Source organism: Protopterus annectens, chromosome 7.part0 (assembly GCF_019279795.1).
Source record: "Protopterus annectens isolate FY-2018-M chromosome 7.part0, PAN1.0, whole genome shotgun sequence".
NCBI classification, from domain to species: domain Eukaryota; kingdom Metazoa; phylum Chordata; order Ceratodontiformes; family Protopteridae; genus Protopterus; species Protopterus annectens.
The window spans coordinates 1,438,049,634-1,438,071,213 of record NC_056739.1 but is presented as its reverse complement, the minus strand read 5'-3'; positions in this window follow the sequence as shown (position 1 = coordinate 1,438,071,213).

Genomic DNA, 21,580 nt, shown 5'->3' with positions numbered 1-21,580 from the left:
CACCCTCACCAATCATAAACCACAAAAAACACAAACCTACCTCATAGGTACCACAAGGGATAGGAACCTAGATGTAATGCTACCCAATGCCAGAAGTATAAATGTGTGCAGTGTAAACGCACACAGTATAGAGAATGTAGATATCAGTGCTGTAATAGAAAACAGGGTCAAAGCCCACATCAGCACCCTGACACTACCAGGTCACACCTCATACAGTGATGTACATGTGCAAAAAAATTAAACAAGCTACAAAATGAGGGTGACTAGCAATAAATGGCATGGATAACCACACACCCATGTTGGTACCACAACAAGAAGCAACATGGATTAGCCATGGTCAAATACCAATGGTTAAAACTGACTACTACTATATAGCTTGCTGCAGAACTGCCCCAGGCCTACTCTGGCAACGTGAGTGTCAAACGAAATATTACTGTCAACCCGGGTGCCCAGGTCCCTGATAACCTCTTCTGTGCTTAGAGGATTGCCACCTAGATGGGAACTAGGGGTAACCCTGTTGTTCCCGAAGGGTATGACTATACATTGTTTAGCATTTAATGTAAGGCCATGGCTCTGGCACCAGTTATCCGTGTCTATGAGACCCTTCTGAAGGATGTCTGTGTCAGATGGGTTTCCAATTATGGTTCCCACTTTGCAGTCATCTTCAAACTTTGTCAGCCATAATCCTCCTGTGTTTGCTTGTACTTCTGAAAAGTAGATGCTGAACAAAAGTGGGCCAAGGACTGAGCCCTGTGGGACACCACTTGTGACAGTTTTGGAGTGTGACATGGCACCAGCAACTTTGACCCTGTGTGTTCTGTCACTTAGCCAGTTTGCAACCCATCCTGTGATGTATGGGTTCACATTTAAGCTGGTGATGTTTTCAATGATACCCAAGTGGGGTATTGTGTCAAAAGCCTTTGCCAGGTCAAGGTAGGCTGTGTGGACTGCCTTGCCCTCGTCAATGGCCTTGGTGACTGTCTTGAAAAAGTCAACCAAGTTTAAAAGGCATGATCTGCCCTTGACAAAGCCAAACTGGGTTGGATCCAACGTCTGCAAGCCCCCTATGTCTTCATATATGATTCCCATTATGATCCTCTCCATAGCTTAGCAGACCAGGCTTGTCAAGCTGATGGGATGGTAGTTTCCGGGGTTGGTGGAGGCACCTCTTTTGTGAAGTGGGTCCACCATTGCTGTATGCCACTCCTTGGGCACATATCCTGAGGTGAGGCTAAGATTAAACAGCTGCCCTAACTGCGGGTTTAATTCCTCATTGAGTTCATGGAGCACACAACCGGGGACACCATCTGGTCCCATGGATAAAGTGTTTTTCGCCTTGGATAGAGCAGTTCTCACCCCAGCATTTGAGATGTTTGGGGGGCTACAATCCTCTGGTATAGATATCCCTCCAGTTGGGGGGGGGGGAATCTGCACTGAACCTGTCAGCCAGTATGTTGGCAATGTCTGTAGGTTCAGTGATATTTAGATCATTTCGAACTAATTCTGAGCATATCTGGGAGTTCCCTCCCAGGTGTCAGACATAGGTAAAAAAGGCCTCATGATTGTCCCTTGAGTCCTGAGCGGATTTACTCTCAAAATTTGCCTTGGATGATTTTATGGGGTACTCAGTGTTTTACTCATAATGAGCAGGGGTGTCTTCCCTTCTACGGATTTCGCTCTATCTTGTAGTAGCTCCTTCCTTTTGTTATAGAGCTTGTTTATGGCTGGGGTCCACCAGACTGGATGCTTGCCTGTGGTACAAAGAGTCTTTGTTTTGTTTGGGATTGCCTGATCCATGCAGTCCTGGAGGTGCTGGTAGAAGGCATTTGTAAGTGATACAGCGGCTTGGGTAATGGTGTCCACTGGCTTGGGGGCCTTTAAAGAGACCACACCAGTCTTTAGAAGTGTGAAGTTGGCTTTTGAGAAGGTCTTCACTGTTGTCTTTTCTATCTGGGGTGGGGGTGGGATGTGGACTCCCACTGGGATTAGTTCATGATCTGATCTCACCAATGATGGGTATACTTCTGGTGTTGAACATCGTGACCCCATGTTCGTGAAGATGAGTTCTAATATGTTGTCTCCTCTTGTGGGGATGGTGACTAGTTGTTCCATGGCATTTGAGTGTATGAACTCTAGGAACCTTTGGGTTAGAGTGTTGGGGCTTGAGTAGTGATCCCAGTCTATATTTGGATAGTTGGAATCACCCAGTATGATGGTGTTCGGAGATACATTTATCCCCTCCAGTGTTTTCAGGAAAGCTGTGTGAGGTACCTGAGTTTGAGAGGGTAGCATGTAACATGCTACAAACTGCAGAGCAGTCTTGCCTATGGTTACTTGCACCTGGATGGTCTCCGATGCATCGTGTGTTGCCACCAACCTTGAGGTGAGGGTGTCCTTGATGAATATGGACACCCACCCTCCTTTCTTGGTGTTGTCCGGATTTTGGGGCCAGAACGCATGATATGAGGTAACACCCGATAGTGCCGGGGTGCTGTCAGAAGCCGTGAACCAGGTTTCAGTCACAGCACAGACATCAATGTTCTCCATACTGAGAAGGGCGTCGAGTGTGTGCAGCTTGAGGTTGAGACTTCTGGCATTGAGCAGCATTACCCTTAGTGTTTTTCCTATTCTGTGTTCTAGGGTGGTAGGTGTAGAATCTGATTCTTGCATAAAAAAGGCACAATGGGGGTGGCAAGAGCCTCAGCCAAAATCCGGAAGCCCAGGGGTGACAGGTGCAAGCCGTTTCTTGCAAATCAGCGTGGCCTGTCCAGCATGTCATCCCAGGCAGACAGACATTGGACCCCCTTTGAATGACACCATAGTTTAAGCCAATTAGTACAGCTGATCATCTTGTCTCTGTTTATGTGGCATCATACTTGGTGAAGGTAGGATACTGCTCAAGGTCAGCGTCATACCTGCCTGGCCTACATAATCAGAGATATCCTCTATGTCTCTTTTCATGTAGTCCAGGGAGGTACATCTCAGGTCATTCACACCAGCATGGATAATGACTGAGTCAGACTTGTACTTGCAGTTGAGTGACCTGAGTGCTTGCATTATGTGGTGGATTCCAGTGCCCGATAGGCAGCTTACTGTGACCTCCTCCGTACTCGATCTGGTGAGCGGGACGTCAGTGTGTCTGACTATGGAGTCACCTATGACAAGTGTGTCTGGCATTGTGTTTGGCCTTAAGGGCTGTGACTGTTTGGCACACTGACTCTGTGGTCTATGTGTTGCATGTGCTGTGCCCTGTGGAGGCAGTTGTGTGGGTGTCTGCTGTGGTGGCCGCTGCTGTTTTGGTAGAATTCTGATCAGAGCCTCCGAGTATGTCTTTGTGTGTCTATGTGTATGATGTTAAGTTGTGATAGTGCTATGTGAGACTGGGTTTGTGGTGTGTGTGGTTACCTTCACCTTCTCTCTGGTATTGCTAGTCCTATGTTGAGACAGCTCAGCCTCCACTTTGGCTATATAGTTGCATCTCTCACATGTATTTGTGTTTTATGGGAGAAGGAGAGGGTTGTCAGTATACATGAGGCAATTGTAACATTGCCTCAATATTCCCAGGTTCACCAGCTGAGCAGGAGAGGACACTAGCAACTGATCCCTAGACATGCTAGAAGGAATAGACAAAACAATGTTGGAATACAGGGAGATATCAAGCCCCCCAAACCACATTATAGTGCTTGACTGACAATACCTACACATACACCATAGTTTCATAGTTTCATAGTTTACTACTAGGCTAACTGCCCTAGTGCATGTATAAGCCTAGCCATAGTGATGTGGCTATTGCCACCCCTTATAGTGGTAATAAGTGTACAGAATAGATTCCGAATATTGTGCCTCTGACTTAGTAGTGACACATTATGACCCCCTTACGTAATTGAATAACTGGACTGTGCCTCTGTCTAGTCTGTGCCTCTGTCTCACATGCAGTTGTCCAGATGTCTCTTGAAGAGAGTCAGTGAGGGACTCTGTCTAACATGAACTGGGATACTCTGCTAGAGTGTGAGATGCCTCTGAGTTATGACTCTGTCCCTCCAGCATGTCCTATACATGTATGTGCTGAGGTTCAAATCTTTAGCTCTCATGGTTCTGATGGATTTGGGTTGCTTGCAGTGGAGCATGTCCACCAAATCCTGATTGGACATGGTCTTGTATGTCAGGCATAGGTCACCTGTAAGTATGTGGTATGACACTGAATAAAGCTGGATTTCCTTTATTCTGGAAGCATATGACATGTGTTGTAGACCCCTGATCTTCATGGTAAGGTACTTTTGGGGTCTCTCCAGCTGTTGCAAGTGCTGGGTGAGGTACATACCAAATGGGGCTTTGTATTCAATCATGGGCCTGATAAGGGAGAAGTATAGTGGTACAATGACCTCCTTTGATCTGGATGGAAAACCCTCCATGATACGGTGGGCAAGATAGAAAGTCTTTCTAACCACTTTGGCTTCATGGGTGTCAAACGAGATGTCACTATCTACACGTGTCCCCAGGTGTCTGATTTGTTTTCTGTGCTCAGTGGGTTGCTGTCTATGTATTGATCTGTGGGTACTTTGTTCCTCCCAAAGGGGATGACTACACATCAGTTGCATTCAGTTTCAGGCCATGAGTCCAGCACCAGCTATCTGTCTTTGTGACGGCATTCTGTAGGATGTGTGTGCCGGCTGATGTATTCACTATGGTGCCTAGGTTGCAGTCATCTGCAAACTTTGTCAGCCACAACCCTCCTATGTTTGCTTTCACATCTGAAAAGTAAATACCAAATAAGAGGGGTCCCAGGACACATCCTTGTTGGACACCACCTGTGACTGGCTTTGAATCTGTCAAGGCACCTGCAATGTTGACTTTATGGGTTCTGTTTCTTAGCCATTTTGCAACCTATCCTGTGACATATGGTGTTATATTTCAGCTGTTGAGCTTGTCTATGATGCCTGAGTGGGGTATTGTGTCAAAGGCCTTAGCCAAGTGCAGGTAGGCTGTGTGGACTGCGTAGCCCTCATCAATGGCCCTACTGACAGTTTCATACTAGTCAACTAGGTGCAAAAGGCAGGATCTGCCCTGTACAAAGCTGAACTGGGTGGGATCAAGGGTCTGTAGGTCACCAATGTCTCTGTGTAAGAGCTCCATAATGACTCTTCCCATAGCTTTGCAGACAAGGCTGGTTAAGCTTGTGTAGTGGTAGTTGCCATGGTCTGTGGAGGCATCTCCTTTGTGGAGTGGGACCACTGTTGCCATACGCCAGTGTTCAGGTACATATCCTGCAGCAAGGCTAAGGTTAAATAGCATTTGTATATACAGGTCCAGCTCCTTCTGGAGTTCACATAGCATGCAACCGGGGATACCATCAGGTCCCATTGATGCTGTGTACTTGTCTTTGCTGAGTGTGGCTCTCACATGGACATCCAAGATGACAGTGAGGTTACATACAGCTGTGATAACTATCTTCTTTTGGGGGTGAGGGAGGGGGTAAATTGCACTGAAGCTGTCTGCCAGAATGTTGCCAATATCTGTCAGGTCACTGGAATATATGTTGTCGTGTACCAACTCTGAGCATATCTGAGGGTTCCCACCCAGGTGTCTGACATAACTGAAGAAAGCAGTGTGGTTACCTTCATTGTCTTTGGTGATTTATGTCCCCAAGTTGACCTTGGATGTCTTTATGAGAGAATGTAGCTTTCTACTAGTGCTGATCACAGCTGTCTTCCTTTTTGGAAACGTAGCTCTGTCTTGCATTATTATCCCTCATCTGTTATACAGTTTGTTTGTGGCTGGGGTCCACCAGACAGGCCACTTTCCCTTGGTGGAGAGGGTCTTGTTTTTATTTGTGATTGCATGGTCCATGCTTTCTGACATCTAGCTAAAGGGAGGTCATTGTGGTTCTGCAGTTATCTTTCATCAGCATTAGAAATGACCACAACAGCCCCTGTGGGGTGTACCTCAGCAGACACATCCAGCAACTGTAAAGTCCACAACAGTACCTCACCAGGAGTATGAAAGAGCTGGAACACATGTAATGTGTCGCCTGATTAAACAGAGTGCAGCTCCACACACTGCCATGCTGGCCACCCAGACGCAAGCTGTGCCTGATGTAGAAAGCCATGTCCAAGCTGGAATCAATGCACATGCTGCACCTTGTACAATCTGAATGGCAGGGAGCTATGCACATGAGGGACCTGAACCCCAGCACTGACATACATAGGACAAGCTGTACTGCATTATCCATAACACAGAAGCCACCCCCACGCATGAGTAAACTACCAGTACAGGTTATCCATAGAGTCACTCGTTGATTCTCCTCAACAGGAATCCTAATGAGTGGATGGGAGATGGTAGGTTTACCCTGGGTATCAATGTTATGTCACAGGTAGACAGAGGCACAGTATACTAAACAAGACATATGTCATGGCAAACTACACTTACAATGTGTTGACGGACAAACACACTCTCCGACTAGCATTAGAAATGGCCTAGGGCACATCGGTAGTGTTTGCCAATGTACACTCATGTTGTGGAATACACTACTGATGTTGGATGAGGCTGTTGTAAGTAGTTCACATCTGAACATAATGCAACATGGTCAGATAGGTTCATAGGTACATAGGTTTATACTAGGCTATCTTCCCTAAGGCAGGTATAAGCCTAGCCCAGAGTTTGTTGGTGTACACCACCCCTTATATGGAAACAGTACTGTGCCCATTAGCTTGTCGTGCCTCTCTCCAGCAGTGACACAGTGACGATCCCCGGGGTAAACCTATGATCTCCCATCCACAGGTCAAGATACCTCTTGAGCAGAGCCAGCAAGGTGCTCTGCCTCACATGGACCGGGATTGTATTCCACAGCATAGGGAGTCTCAGAGTGATAAATCCATCCCTCCAACATGTCCAACGTACATCCATGCTAAGGTCTAAGTCACTTGCACTAGTGGTTCAGGTGGATCTGCCGATTTTGAGGTGGAGCATGTCCATTAATTCCTGTTTGGACATGGCCTTGCATGTCAGGCACATGTCACCTCTAAGCAGACGGTATGTGACTGAATAGAGCGGGAGTGTCTTCAATCTGGCAGCATATGACAGATGTTGGAGTCCCTTTATCCTTTTGGTGGGGGACATTCAGGGTCTCTCCAATTGCTGCAGATGTCGGGTGAGATACATCCAGAATAGGGCATTGTACTCGATCACCGGTCTGATAAGTGAAGAGTACAGGGGAACAATGACCCACTAGATCTGGATGTGAATCTCTTCCTGATCAGGTGGGCAGTGTAGAAGGTCTTTCTAGCCACTTTAGCAATGTGAGTGTCAGAAGAACGGCAACTGTCAACCTGTGTCCCCAGGTCCATGATAACCTCCTCTGTGCTTAGAGGATTGCCACCTATATGGTAGCTTGGGTTTACCTTGCTTTTCCCGAAGGGTATGACTACACATGTTGTGCAATTTGACTTCAGGCCATGGCTCTGGCACCAGCTATCAGTTTCCGTGAGTCCCTTCTGAAGGATATCCGTGTCTGATGCACTGTCCACTATGGCGCCCAGTGTGCAGTCATCTACAAACTTTGTCAGCCAAAGTCCTCCCATGTTGGCCTGTACTTTTGAGAAGTAGATGACAAACAATAGGGGGCCAAGGACTGAGCCCTGTGTGACACCACTTGTGACCGGCCTGGAGTCTGACATAGTGCCAGCAACTCTAACCCTGTAGGTCCCGTCCTTAAGCCAGTTTGCAACCCATCTTGTGACATATGGGTTTACATTTCAGTTGGTAGGGTTTTCTACAATCCCTGAGTGGGGTATTGTGTTGAAAGTGTTTGCAAGGCCAAGGTAGGCTGTATGGACTGCCTTTCCCTCAACAATGGCCTTAGTGACCGTTTTGAAGATGTCAACCAAGTACAAAAGGCATGATCTGCCCTTGACCAAGCCAAAATGGGACGGGTACAATGTCTGCATGTCCCCTATATCTTTGTTTATGAGCTCAATTATGATCCTCTCCATAGCTTTGCAGACTAGACTTGTTAAGCTTATGGGGCAGTAATTACCAGGGTCTGTAGAGGCACCGCCTTTGTGCAGATGTGCACAACTGCACCCTAACCAGGCTGTTGTGCACACTATGGAAATGTAAAGCAGTGATAGGACTAAAGCCCAGGATACTGACCACCACAGTGAAAGTACTGAACCACTACACTATACAGTACTACAGTGTTAGGTCAGTATGAACGGATGTTGACAATTGTGTGCAAAGTATCCCATGCAAAACCTGCAGGCACAGTATACTCCCTGTTGTGTTCACACAAAAAGCATTTGGACAGTAACTACACAACATGGCACAGAACACACAACCATAAACTGGAGGTATTTGTTGAAGGTCACACTCATCCACAGATGTGATGGGCTGCAGAGTTCAACATATGGAAAGCTCACACTGGACATGCTCACACACTTAGATAAATGAGACATCTTTCACACAACATGCCATGGGAAGGCTGAACTGGGCATGCTCACACACTTAGTCCAAATGTTACTCCTAGCAACTGTGAAAACACACCAGAGGATGCTCATTCCCCTTTCTAGACACTGATCATGTCAGCACACCCTATAAGTATATCAGGAGAAAAGAAATCTCCCAGTAATGCGAATAGCGCACTCTGTTAATACGTCTGTCTCTATTGTCATAACATAGTTAGATAGGGGTTTGAATCCAGCAAGTGGTAAATGTGTGTGAAGGGGGGTTAAGTGTGTATGAAAAGAACATCCCTTTTGTTTTGCCCACACAGAATGCCCATGTGTGCGGGTTGTCCCTCACAATAATGCATGACATTGATTAAACCAGTTATGGCAATGCACACATGATGTATGTGTGTGCCAAATACACATATGTACCTGTGACCTTCAATAGTTACCATGTGTGATGCCTGCCACATGTGAATACATGGTATTTGCACAGGGTAACATTATGACTGTGGTCTTCTGTGCAGGTGCTGCATGTGGGATGTGTATATACAGTGTGAGATGTAGATGCTATCAGACTAGTAGTGAGGGATACACACCTGGTCTGGGGCATATAGTCTACCTGTTGTTGATGAACAGGTGCTGTATGTTTTCACCTGTTGTGGGAGTGGTAAGACGTTATTCCATAGCAATGCAGTGACCGCATACTAAGAACCGTTCAGCTAGGGTGTTGTAGCTACAGTAATTCATTAGCATTCAGTAATATGTCAGAATCCCTGGTGAGGGTCTGATGCCAACCAAGGTCAGGGTTCTACCAGCCTGTGTCACTTGCTCAGTGATCCCTTCCATGTTCCCTATCATGTATCCCAGTGAGGGACATCGCACATCAGCTGTGGTGGCATGGACAATGACTGAGTCATATGTGTCCATGCATCTGACTGACCTGTATGCTTGTGTTATGTGGTGGACCATAGTGCCCCATGAGCATATCACTGTGACCTACACCTTGTCCAGCCTGGTGAGCATGTCCTCACTGTACTGGACAATAAAAGTACCTAACACAACTGCAGCAGTAGTGTTGTATAGCTGTACAGACTGTGCTTGTTTGGCACACAGGATTTGTGTGTTATGTGTTATGCGTGCTGTGTGCAGGCCTAACGTATGCCTGTGTGCCAGCTGCAGAGATGTCTGCCAGTCATGCAGGATGCTATCCTTAGGCTCCACGAATGGCTCGGTGTGTTTCCATGCTTGTATTGCTGTCAGTGTAGGTCCACATCAGATTGGTATTGCTGCCACTGTAGTATTTCATGCCACCTGACAGGTTATGCCAGTACTGGGTTCAGAGTGCTTAGTCCACAGTTTGGCCATGTGTTTCCATCTCATGCATGTGTTGTACATCCATGGGTAGGGGATAGGGTTGACTGTGTACATGTGGCAGCTGTGACATTACTACATGACACACATATTCCACAACTGTACCATAGATGTGACTGACAACTGACCTTTGCACATGCTACCATAGTACTGAGATTGCATTGGTGATTAACAGCACATAGGGCCAATGGTGAACAAGATACATAGGTCCATAGGTTCATACAGGGATGTCTGCCCAGGGCATGTATCCACCTAGCCAGAATGTGTGTGGCTTTCACCATGCATTGTAAATCTGTCTTGCTATTCCCTTTTCCAAGGTTAGTATACTGTGCCTCTGTCTCACAGTGACACATAAGTGATACCCAGGGTAACCCTACAATGTCACATCCAGTCATTAATATCACTCTTGAAGATAGTCACTGAGTGACTCTGCCTAACCTCTATTGGGATAATATTCCAGAATAAAGGGAGCCTCTGAGTTATGAATGTGCCCCTCCAGCATGTCCTATGTATATCACTCCTGAGGTTCAAGTCTTTCCAGCGTGTATCCTGATGGGATATGGATATTCTGAGGTGCAGGATGGCCATTAAGTGAGGGTTTTACATGGCTTTATATGTCAGGCACAGATTGCCTATGAAGAGGCAGTATGCCACTGAGTAGAGCTGCTGTTTCTTTAACCAGTCAGTATGTGGCATCTGTTTGAGCCCTTTGATCCTCTTGTCGAGGTACGTATGTGGTCTTTCCAGTTGCTGCAGGAGTCTGGTAAGGTGCATGCTGACAGGGTCATTATAGTCAATTATGGGCATGATGAGGGATGAGTAAAGGGGCACAATGTCCTCCCATGATCTACATGTGGATCCCATCATGATGATGTGGCCCATATAAAATGTTTTCCTAACCACTTTGTCCATGTTGTTGTCAAATGGTAGAATGCTATCAACCTGTGTACCCCAAGGTCCATAATTCCTTCGTCTGCACTTAATGGATTAACACATATGTGGTACTTTGTGGTCACTTTGTGTTTGACAAAGGGGATGACTATACACTTTTTGTCATTCACCTTGAGGCCATGGCTGTGGCACAAGTCGTGTGTTTGCAAGAGGCCCTTTTGGAGGATGCGTATGTTAGCTAGAGAGTTGATTATGGCGTCTGGTTTGCAGTCATCTGCGACTTGCTCAGCCACAGTACTTCCATGTTGGCCTGTACCTATGATAAATATATAATGAACATGACAGCTCCCAGGGCTGAGCCTTGTGGGACACCACTTGTACCTGGTTTGAGGCTGACATGGCTCCAGCAATTCTAACCATGTGTGTTCTGCCCTTGAGCCACTGTGCAATATCCATAGTGACATAGGGGTTAATATGTACACTGGTGAGCTTCCTTAGAATGCACAAGTGGGGTATTGTATCAAAGGCTTATGCAAGGTCCAGGTAGGCTGTGTAGACCTCTTTCCCCTTGACAGTGGTCTTGGTAACTGTTTCAAAGAAATCAAACAGGTTTGAGAGGCAGGATCTGCCATTAACAAAGCCAAACTGTGTATGGTGACATGTCTGTAGGTCCCCAATATCTATATATGTGAGGTTCATGATGATCCTTGCCATAGCTTTGCAGACCAAGCTAGTCAGACATATGGGGCGAATAGTGTCCAGGATCCATTAAGGCACCACCTGAATGTAGAGGGACCACTGTTGCTGTACACCACTCTTTGGCCACATTTCGTGTAGTAAGGCTGGGATTGAACAGTAGTGTTATGTCTGGGTGTAGCTCTTCTTGTGGTTCATGTAGGACACAGCCTGGGACACTGTCTGGTCCCATTGATGCAGTGTTTATTGCTTTGGGAAGGGCATCTCTTACCTGAGCATCTGTGATGTCAGAGGGGGCAGCACTCTGCTGCGAGACATATTTGCCCTTTTGGTGTGGTGTGGGGGAGAAGGCAGCAGTGAACCTGTCCACTAGGATGATGGCAATGTCTGTGTGTTTTGTATTTCGTGTGACATCTTGGATTACCTCTGAGCATATCTGGGTATTACCACCCAGGTTCCTAACATAACTATAGAAAGCCTTGTGATTATCCTCAGTGGCTTGTGGAATCTTCTCTCAAAGATGGCCTTAGACAATCGTATGGGTGCCTGTAGTTGTCTTCCAATACTCATCAGTGATGCCTTCACATTTTGGGAGTTAGTTGTATCATGTAGTGGCTTCATCCTTCTATTGTATAGTTTGTTTATGGCTGGTGTCCGGCACACAGGACGTCTGCATTTGGAGGATTGGGTCATGCTTTCATATGTGGTTGCATGATCCATGCATTCCTGAATGTGTCCATAGAATGCCTTTATACAGGTATCTGCAGTCTGGTCCATATTTTCAACAGGCCTGGGGCCTTTGAAGGTTTCCACATCATTTATGAGGGGTGTGAACATGCTTGACATGAGCTGTTGACTGACGTCCCACCCTCCAGACTGAGCAAGGTGAGGGTCACATTTAGATACCTGTCGGGTGATAGAATGTGCCACATAACACAGGCACACAGGTCACTCCACAGCAAGTACAACTATGAGGCAGTCATTGTCCATGCTGGTGCAAACAACCTGAGACATACCTCCCTGGACCACATGGAAAGAGACACAGAGGAGCTCTTACAGCACCCTCTCAAACTCAGGACTTCCACACAGCCTTCATGCTCACACAGGAGAGTATAGATTTCTCTGCAAACACCATCATACTGGATGACGTCAGCTACCCAAACATAGACTGTGAACATTACACAAGCCACAATACCCAAGCTCTAGGGTTCCCATAGATCAGACATTCTTTAGCTATGGAACAGGTAATCAACCTTCCCACAAGAGGGGCAGATATACTAGACCTGATCATCACAAACATGAGTACAAAATGCTCACCACTGGAAGTATATCCCTCATTGTTGCAATCGAACCATATACTAATCACACTGGACTACTGGATCCCCCACATATGCAAATCTGGAACACATCAATGTGTGTGTGGGAAATGCCCCTATTAGCAACTGTGACAGTACAGTACAGGATGCAGATCCCCCTTTTGAAACACTGATGATGTCAGGACTCTATAACTATATTACCTGAATTAAAGTCCTCCAGGAATTCGTATACCGTGCTCTGCTAATGCGTCTTTCTCCAGTGTCATAACATAGTTAGGTAGGGGTTTGAATCCTGCAAAGGGAATATATGTGTGTTAGTATGAGTGGGGTTTATGTGTGTGCATTATGCTGGGAGGGATAAGTGCCTTTTGCCAACTGGGAGAACACACTACAGGGTGCACATCCCTCCTCCTACACACAGATGATGTCAGCACCCTCTAAGTACAGCATTAGAAAGGACTTCTCCCACTAATGCAAATAGCACACTCTGCTAATGTGTCTGCTTCTACTGTCATAACACAGCCAGATATGAGTTTGAATCTTGCAAATGGAAAGTATGTGTTTTACTGTGGGTGGGGTTAGTGTGTGTGCCCAATGATGGGGGTGGGATGTGGCTTTTGCCAAATGGGGCTATGCACTGCAGGGTGCACATTTCCCTTAACAAGCAGTGATGTTGACAACACCCTATACAAACAAAACTACAAAAGAGAAGGTGGTGGTACCAATAACACATGTAAGGTAACACTTCTTCAAGTAATGTCCACAAAACGAAGTAGGATAAACGAACAATTCTTTTACTCTATACAAACAACATGACAACAGACAACTGCCAGTACTCAGTATAGTGTTACATGCTACTGTAACATGCACATGTACCAGAATATACCTAGATAGTGTTTTGAAGCCTGAATGTGGCAAGTGTGTGGATGTGGGATGTGTCTGTGTGTGCATTTCCGTATGGGAAACATGTTTGATGTGGCAATCAGGGTACCACAGTACCTGATGCACATTACACCTTGAACTGATGAGGTTGCCTGCACCCTGTGAGTACAGGTAGAGAGGAGGAAATCGGTAGTAAACAACATAGTGCACTTCTCAAATGTGTACCTGTCATGTATCGACAGCTACTCATGTAGGGTAATAAATAATGGGAATGGCAGGTGAGCGTGTGCATGTGTGGGGGTAGCAGGGTGTGTGTAAATGCATGTGTGACAGAACAGATAGATATAGCTGAATCTACATAACAGCACATGATGCGCATTCCCATAGTCAATGGTAGCATGTGATGGTGTGCAGCTGGTACACTTTGGTAAGTAGTATGGGTGCAGATAACAATTGAGGACATTCATACAGTTACTGCGGCAGGACTGCTGGGATATACACACAATCATAGTGGAACAGTGAACAGTTACCAACATGTTACTACTTATACACATCTATGTAGTCACCCTGTGCATCAGCAACGTGTTTACCTTTTCCTGCACCAATGTTGTAGTATGCAGGAGGTGGCACAGTGTCATCATATGCACAGGGTGTGGGTTAGGTATGCCCAAGCCAGCCACTGGTAACACCAATTGACATGTGTGTGTATGTGTGTTTGTGAGGGGCAGCAGTACAGGGTGGACCGGTGTTGGTGCAGTGTGTGTGTGTATGTGTTTGCCCTAGGTGTTAGATTTCTGCATGTGTGTAAGCACACACACAGTCCCACATAATGGCTGCCATGTACAGGGTTTTGTGGACAGCCACAGACTGCACCTGTCAGGTCATCCAGATCAGTATCTGTGGGTACAGACACGGTACCTGTGCCTGGCAGGGGTGCTACGGGCCGTATCCAGTACTAACCCAGACTGGGTACTGTCATCGGAAGCAGGGGTGTGTTGACTGGACACAGTTCGTGTTGGGACTGTCCAGAGCCATGTGCACGTGGTCTCCTGGGGCATCCTGATGACAGCACAGACCCAGCATTGCTGGGGCTGGTGCTGGCACTTGAGGTGCGTGAGTGTGCCTGTTGTCGTCCGCGGCCACTGCCAGCTGGTGCTGTTGCTGGCATGCGGCCACGTCGACGTCGCAAATGCACACCATCGCCCTGGCCCATGAACATCTGGTTGTGGAGCAGCTGTTGTATGTCCCCACAACGTCTGTCAACGACATCTGTGAAGTTACGGATAGCATTCGCAACGTCACGCATGCCGTCTGTCATGGCTGTGCGACATGCTCTCAGCTCCCTCAGACCCTGTCTGGTGTACCTTTCCATACGTGCCTGTGCCTGCATAACAGTCCGAAACATAGTGGAGGTTGACATACCTCCTTGGGCACGTCGGCCAGAGGCAGTACGGCCACGGATGCCCCCACGAGAACCCATGGGCGACTGTCTGCATGGTACCATTGGAGGACCCTGCTCATGGCTGCCTTGTGGGGATGCATGTACCACAGGTACCACATTACCCTGATCTATGCCCACTGCATACTGTCCATCATCTAGGGACAATGGTGACAAAGGATGTAACGGCAGGATGACTGTGCGCATTGACGGGGTTGACAGCTGTGTACTGTCAATTGGCTGACCAAATTTCAGACCCAGACACACCTTCCTGCACCATTACAGACATTTCATCATCATCAGTACCTGGGGCACAAGATTCAGGTTCCCTGCTGCAGGTCACCAGAGCAGCACCAGAACCTACGGGAGGAAAACAGGGAACACAGATTACAGTCTCAACACATATTTGACAGAGATGCACTTCAATACTAATGCACACATTCAGAAATGGACACATGCACTTATGGACACAAACACACATGCATGCATGGGCACAGGCACACTCGCACACATGCATACCCCACAGTAAACACACACATCAGTACTGTGTTACACTACTCTTACTATTGTTAAACTGTGTATTGCAGGTATTATTAAACACACTCACCAGCATGTATACTACAGAGTTACACTACTCTTACTAGTATTATAAATTGTTTTTCAGGTAATGTTAAACACACTCACCAGCATGTATGGCCTGCCTCATTGCTAGATCGGAGGGACCTGGAAGTATGAAGAGAGTAATGTCAGTGGGCACAAGTGTGCCATTTGTTTTGCACATGATACAGTACAGTAGTACACTAGTTCCCTTATACACATCAGCTGCTCATAATGTCTGTATCACACATGCACAATTACATATCATGATGACAGATACATACCACATGCACACCTTATGCGTGCAAGAAGTAACAGTGTACTGAACAGTCATATGTACATACCAGGAGTTAACTCTAATCTCACCCTTACCTCTCTTCAAACAACAACTCAAACTGTACTTCCAAAACCACTGGCTTTGTTCTTGTAGTACTCCAGGCTAACGTCCCTCTCCCCACCCTCTCTTTACCTTTAACCCCTCATTGTGCATAAAAACTAGCTTCTACCCTGTTTCTTTCCCCTTGATGTCCTTCTATGCTCTGACCTACTTCTCCCATCCCTCCCACCTCCTCTTGACTGTCTTCCTTCTTTTCCTCACTACCCTTCTTGACTCCTGCCTCTTCCCTATTATTTTATCTTTCATACTCCTTCTACTTCTCTACCCTTTTGAGCTTTAACTATTATCTATATGGCTTTTGCCTTATTGCATAACCGTTATGTTTTAGGTAGAATTGCTTTGAAAGCGACAGTACATTGTGTATGACTTTAAACTGTTTGAGTTCCTTAAATGTATGTTGATTTAATTTACAAGCTGGTGTATATTTCTATTATTTTGGATGTCTGTATTAACAACTTGTCTGTCTGCCTTTATTATGTTATGTGTGGAGCTTTTCTCCCCAGGCCTCTACTGAAAATGGACATATATCCAGCTAGACTATCTAGGTCAACAAATGTAAAACTAATAACAATAAATAAATATGGCATCTTACCTGCACACTCGGTGTCTTGCTGCTGTGTGGATCCAACCTCCATCATGATGCATGACTGTTGCTGTTGTTGTTCTGGGGCTGGATCCACAACACTTAGCAGTAGCCCCTCCTGTCTGGTGAGGGGGGGATGTGTGGCCACCCCCCCACCTGTGGCAACCTGTTGCCTGCGGATATCTGCAGCACGTTGGCGGACATTTCTGATCAAATCACTGCAGTGATGTCTCACCTGCTCATATGTCCTATCATGCATGCCAACATCATTTATCCTGCTAACAAGATTTTGCCACAGTGCAGACCTCTCCTGCTGATTCTGGGTGGTGCGTGAGAACAGGATGGCATAGTCATGCACCAGGCTCTGGTGGATCACTTCATCCTCTGCAGCAGAATATGCGGGGTTCCTTTTTGGAGCCATGTTCCCCTGGAAAGGTACACAAACAGGTTATCAGCATAGTATCTCAGCAATACATGGTACACATTCTATACAGGGAGTATTAAATTGTACTTATTACTGCTTGGTTGTAACTTGTTTAAAGTGTAGCTATCATTCTAAGTCATTTGGACTAAGCACTTGGCCTTCAGACCAGTTGTTTTACATTAGGGAGGTTTGTGGCAAGCACTGTGGTGGCAGGACACATATCTTTCATCCTTTGAAGTTGGGAACTGCTGATTGAGAGCCCAGTGTCCAAATGTATTAGTTCTGGTATAGGCAGTTGGCCTTCAGGCCAGTTATTTAACATTAACAAGGTTTGTGGTCTGCACTCTTGTGTGACAATAGGCTGTACTCTGCCATTCATAGCTGGGAACATCTGATTTCAGGTTTATAGTGCCTGCATATTTGAGCTGTATCTTACTGACATTGGTACACCTTGTTTGCTGTAGCAAACACTACATCCAGGCCTCCTGAATCTAGCTTTGTTTATATGCTTGTTATTTGTTAGCTTGTTATTTCACTGGTACGCTACTTCCACATAATACACAGCTTCTCAACACTTCTGTGACTCACTACTGATATCTGCATTGCTTACTGTACGTATTTCCATGTTACACATGACAGCAAGTGACTGCTTGTCATTGTTGCATTTACTTAATTGTAACACATTGCACTTAGGTTACCTGGCACTTGCTCACTGAAGCTATTATATCAGTCAGCAGTAGTAGGTAATAACAGTACACCCTCACTACCCACCGGACCTTGTTTTCAATTATTACAGAATTCACAATAGTATTCTAGCATGTCCAAAGGTCAGTTGTTAGTCTCCTCCCCAGTCCAGCTGGTGAGTGTGGTAATCCAGAGACAGTGTTATAACAGCTGCATGTACACAGACAACCCCCTCCTCCTAACAACAAATTCAAACACATGTGAGTGATGCAACCATATACCAAACTGGAGGCTAGGCTCTCTCTACTCAATACTGCCATAACCAGTCAGGTGGAGAAGGAAACCACACTCACTACGCTTCCAGTCTCGCATAGACCTACCACGACAGCAAAACTAACACATGATCACACATGAACATACTCGTAGGCTCAGACTACAGGTCTGCCTACGCAGCAGAGACCTCCTAAGCAGACACTCAAGCAACAACTACCATGGAAACAAACACGTGCAACACATATCACACAAAGCCAATGTGCTGAACACTCACAGCCATTAACAGTAAACAACACACCTCATACACCTGTACTAGGTGCCTCTATCATCAGGCACACTGACATCATGTTCACCAGGCTTAACGAGGTGAGGGTCACAGTGTGCAGCCTGTCGGGCACTACGACCCGCCACATAACACAAACACTCAAGTAACTCCAAGGCAAGTACAGGTATGACTCACTCAATGTCCATGCTGGTGTGAATGACCTGACACATACCTCCCTGGACTACATGTCATGAGACAGTAAGGAGCTCTCTGAGCATGTAGCCCAAGACAGTATGACCCTGACCTTGAGTAGCATCTTACCCTCACCAAGAACGATGCCACAATATCAAGGCATGATGATCCCTTCCAACAATTGACTGACATACTGGTGTCATTCACAGGTGTGCCAATGCCTGTCATCTTGGGGTGGTATGCTGTACAAGCCACAATGCTTTGCTAGGGACAGCTTGCACCTGCCACCCCTGGCCTATTGGATTTTGGCGGAGGCTCTTGCTACACCCATAGTGCCTGTATTAGGCAAGACTCATAAGGCAAACCCACATCCATTCGTATCACAAAGGATGAAGAAGTAAGAGTGATGCTACTCAACACCAGAAGTCTAGACCTCAGGATACACGCACTCAAAACCCTACTTAGCATTATGGACATCGATATCTGTGCAGTAACATAAACCAGTTTCAGGTTTCCCAGGAGCACACCAGCACTACCAAGTTATACCTGTTACCATTCTTGTCGGCCCCAACACTTGGACCAGACAACAAAGGAGGGGGAGTATCAATATTCAACGCAGATTCCCACACCTCCACATTGGTGGCAATGTACCACATAGGTGTTAGGCCATTGAGTACAGAAGACGTAATTGGGGACCTGGGGAACAAACATGATAGCAGTCTGTCATTTGTCAACCACATGGCCAACATGGATTGAAAGACATGTTGTATAGCCCAGCTAATCATGAGGGATTCACATGTATGGCAGGGGAGGTCATTGTGCCTCTTTACTCATCCATCATCAGGCCTATAATTGCATACAATGCACCTTTTGGGATGTACCTAACCAGACACCTACAGCAACTGGTACAGGACAACAGTACCTCATCAAGAGGATGAAGTGGCTCAAACAGATGTCATATGCTGCCCAGTTAAAGGAAATCCAGCTGGACTCAGTGGCATACTGCCTGTTCAGAGGGAATCTGTGCCTGCCATATACAGCCGTGTCCAACCCAGAAGTAATGAACATGCTGCACCTCAGGAAATCAGAGTCCCATACAGCCACATGCTCAGGAGACCTGAACCTCAGCACTGACATAAATAGGACATGCTGGAGGGGCATATTCCTAACCAAGAGGCTCCCTTCACTCTGTAATGAACTCACACTACAGGTTAGGCAGAGTCCCTCATTGACTCTCTTCCATAGGAATTTGTATGAGTGGATGGAGAGCATAGTTGTACCCCAGGTATCACTTCTATGTCACTGTTAGAAAGAGGCACAGTATACTAACGTCGGACAAGGGAATAGCAGCATAAATTGTAATTGGGTGGCGAAAGACAAACACATTCTACTAGGCTTATCAATGCCCTAGGGCAAATAGCCTAGTATGAACCTATGAACCTATGTGTACTGCTATAGCACCTCTGCCATATGTTGCATGTGTGTGTGTTGTGCTGGATGCACAGGTAATGGCCAGATATTTCTGCACAGGTGACACGTCTGAAACACTCTGGGTGTTCATCCCTACATACTGGATGTGTGTTGCCATCCAACCCTGTGATGTGGACACACATTACTCAGCCTGGATATACATATCCCAACAACACCACAAGCACAGTACACTACCTTGCTATGTATGCATGTAATTACACAGTTATTCACTAGTTATGACTGTGATGCTATCCATGCAGCCCATTGGGCCAGTGGAAGCCACAACACACACTGCTGGCCCCTTTGCATATGCTTACCACAGACATCCCACATACTGCATGTACTGTTCACACACATATCTAACCCAGAACATATGCACACCACTTATTTATCCTGTCCAGTGGACTACAGATACAGGCACATTGTATAACAATAGCAGGAGGCTACTGCAGCACAGGGCAGATTCACATGAAGGCAAGGCATCTGTGGTCATCAGTGTTAAGATGCTTCACATTCACCAAATGCACAGATATTGGCAACATTGTTGCAGACAGTTTAGGTGCAGGTACCCCCCCCCATTCTCCTACACATGTGGTATTAGTTATCACAGATGACTGTAACCTCCCTATCCTCTCACATGTCCAGGTGAGGGCCACCCTCAACATTGCAGAACACATAGCATCACTGTTACAAAATGGTATCCCTGGATGTGTGCTACGTTCACCCCTGGAGGACATAGCACCACATGACAGACTGATATTAATCCCTGGCCATACTACAGGATATGTACCTGAACAGTGCCATACATACACAGTGGTCCCACACCAATGAGGAGTAACCTCTACTGACCCTGGTAACTACTGCATCATATGCACAACTGGCCTTGTGTTCTAAGCTATGGAAGTTTTAAGTATGGGCAACATGTACAGCAATATTACATATGTATATATTTCAGGACTATGTACGCACAACCTATCTCATGGACATACCTATAGATAGTGAACTATGATACATTTGGAGGTGTCACAGTAAACACAGTATTAACCAGCTACTTTGCATTACCTGTGTTTGTGGCAGCTGTTGCTGTGTCAGTGGTGCTGCTTGCTGCTTGCTGCTGCTGCTGCTGCTGCTGGTTTTGCTGCTGGCTGTCTGTATATATTTTTTATTTCTCTCTCTGTCTCTCTCTCTCTCTTTCTCAGTATGTTTGTGCAATGACTGTATTGCATGTGTGGAGTGCGGGTACTGAATGCTTTTGTAGGTATCTGCATAGGTCCATGTGATGGCCTCTGCACCAATTGTAAGGCAGCATTGGCTAATTGCATACAGCCAGTTGTGTACTGATTGCATGCCTCACTGTGATTTCAGGACAGTGCTATAAAAGGGTATGTGAGATAGGCGTTGCCCTTTCTGATTGTAAGGGCGTGGACCATGCTGGTATGCTGTTGGAAAATGTTCTGTGAGTGTGAAGGTTAGTACATCTCTCATGCTTCATGCTGTGTTGTGAATTCAGGTTGCTGCATTTCTCTCACCTGTTCCCTGTAGTGAGTGTGTATGCATACTGACGCCTACAACAATATTTCATATGTATTGCTATATATACATATGTGTACATATACATACTTTCATATATGTACATTAGCTGACAATATTGGGTACA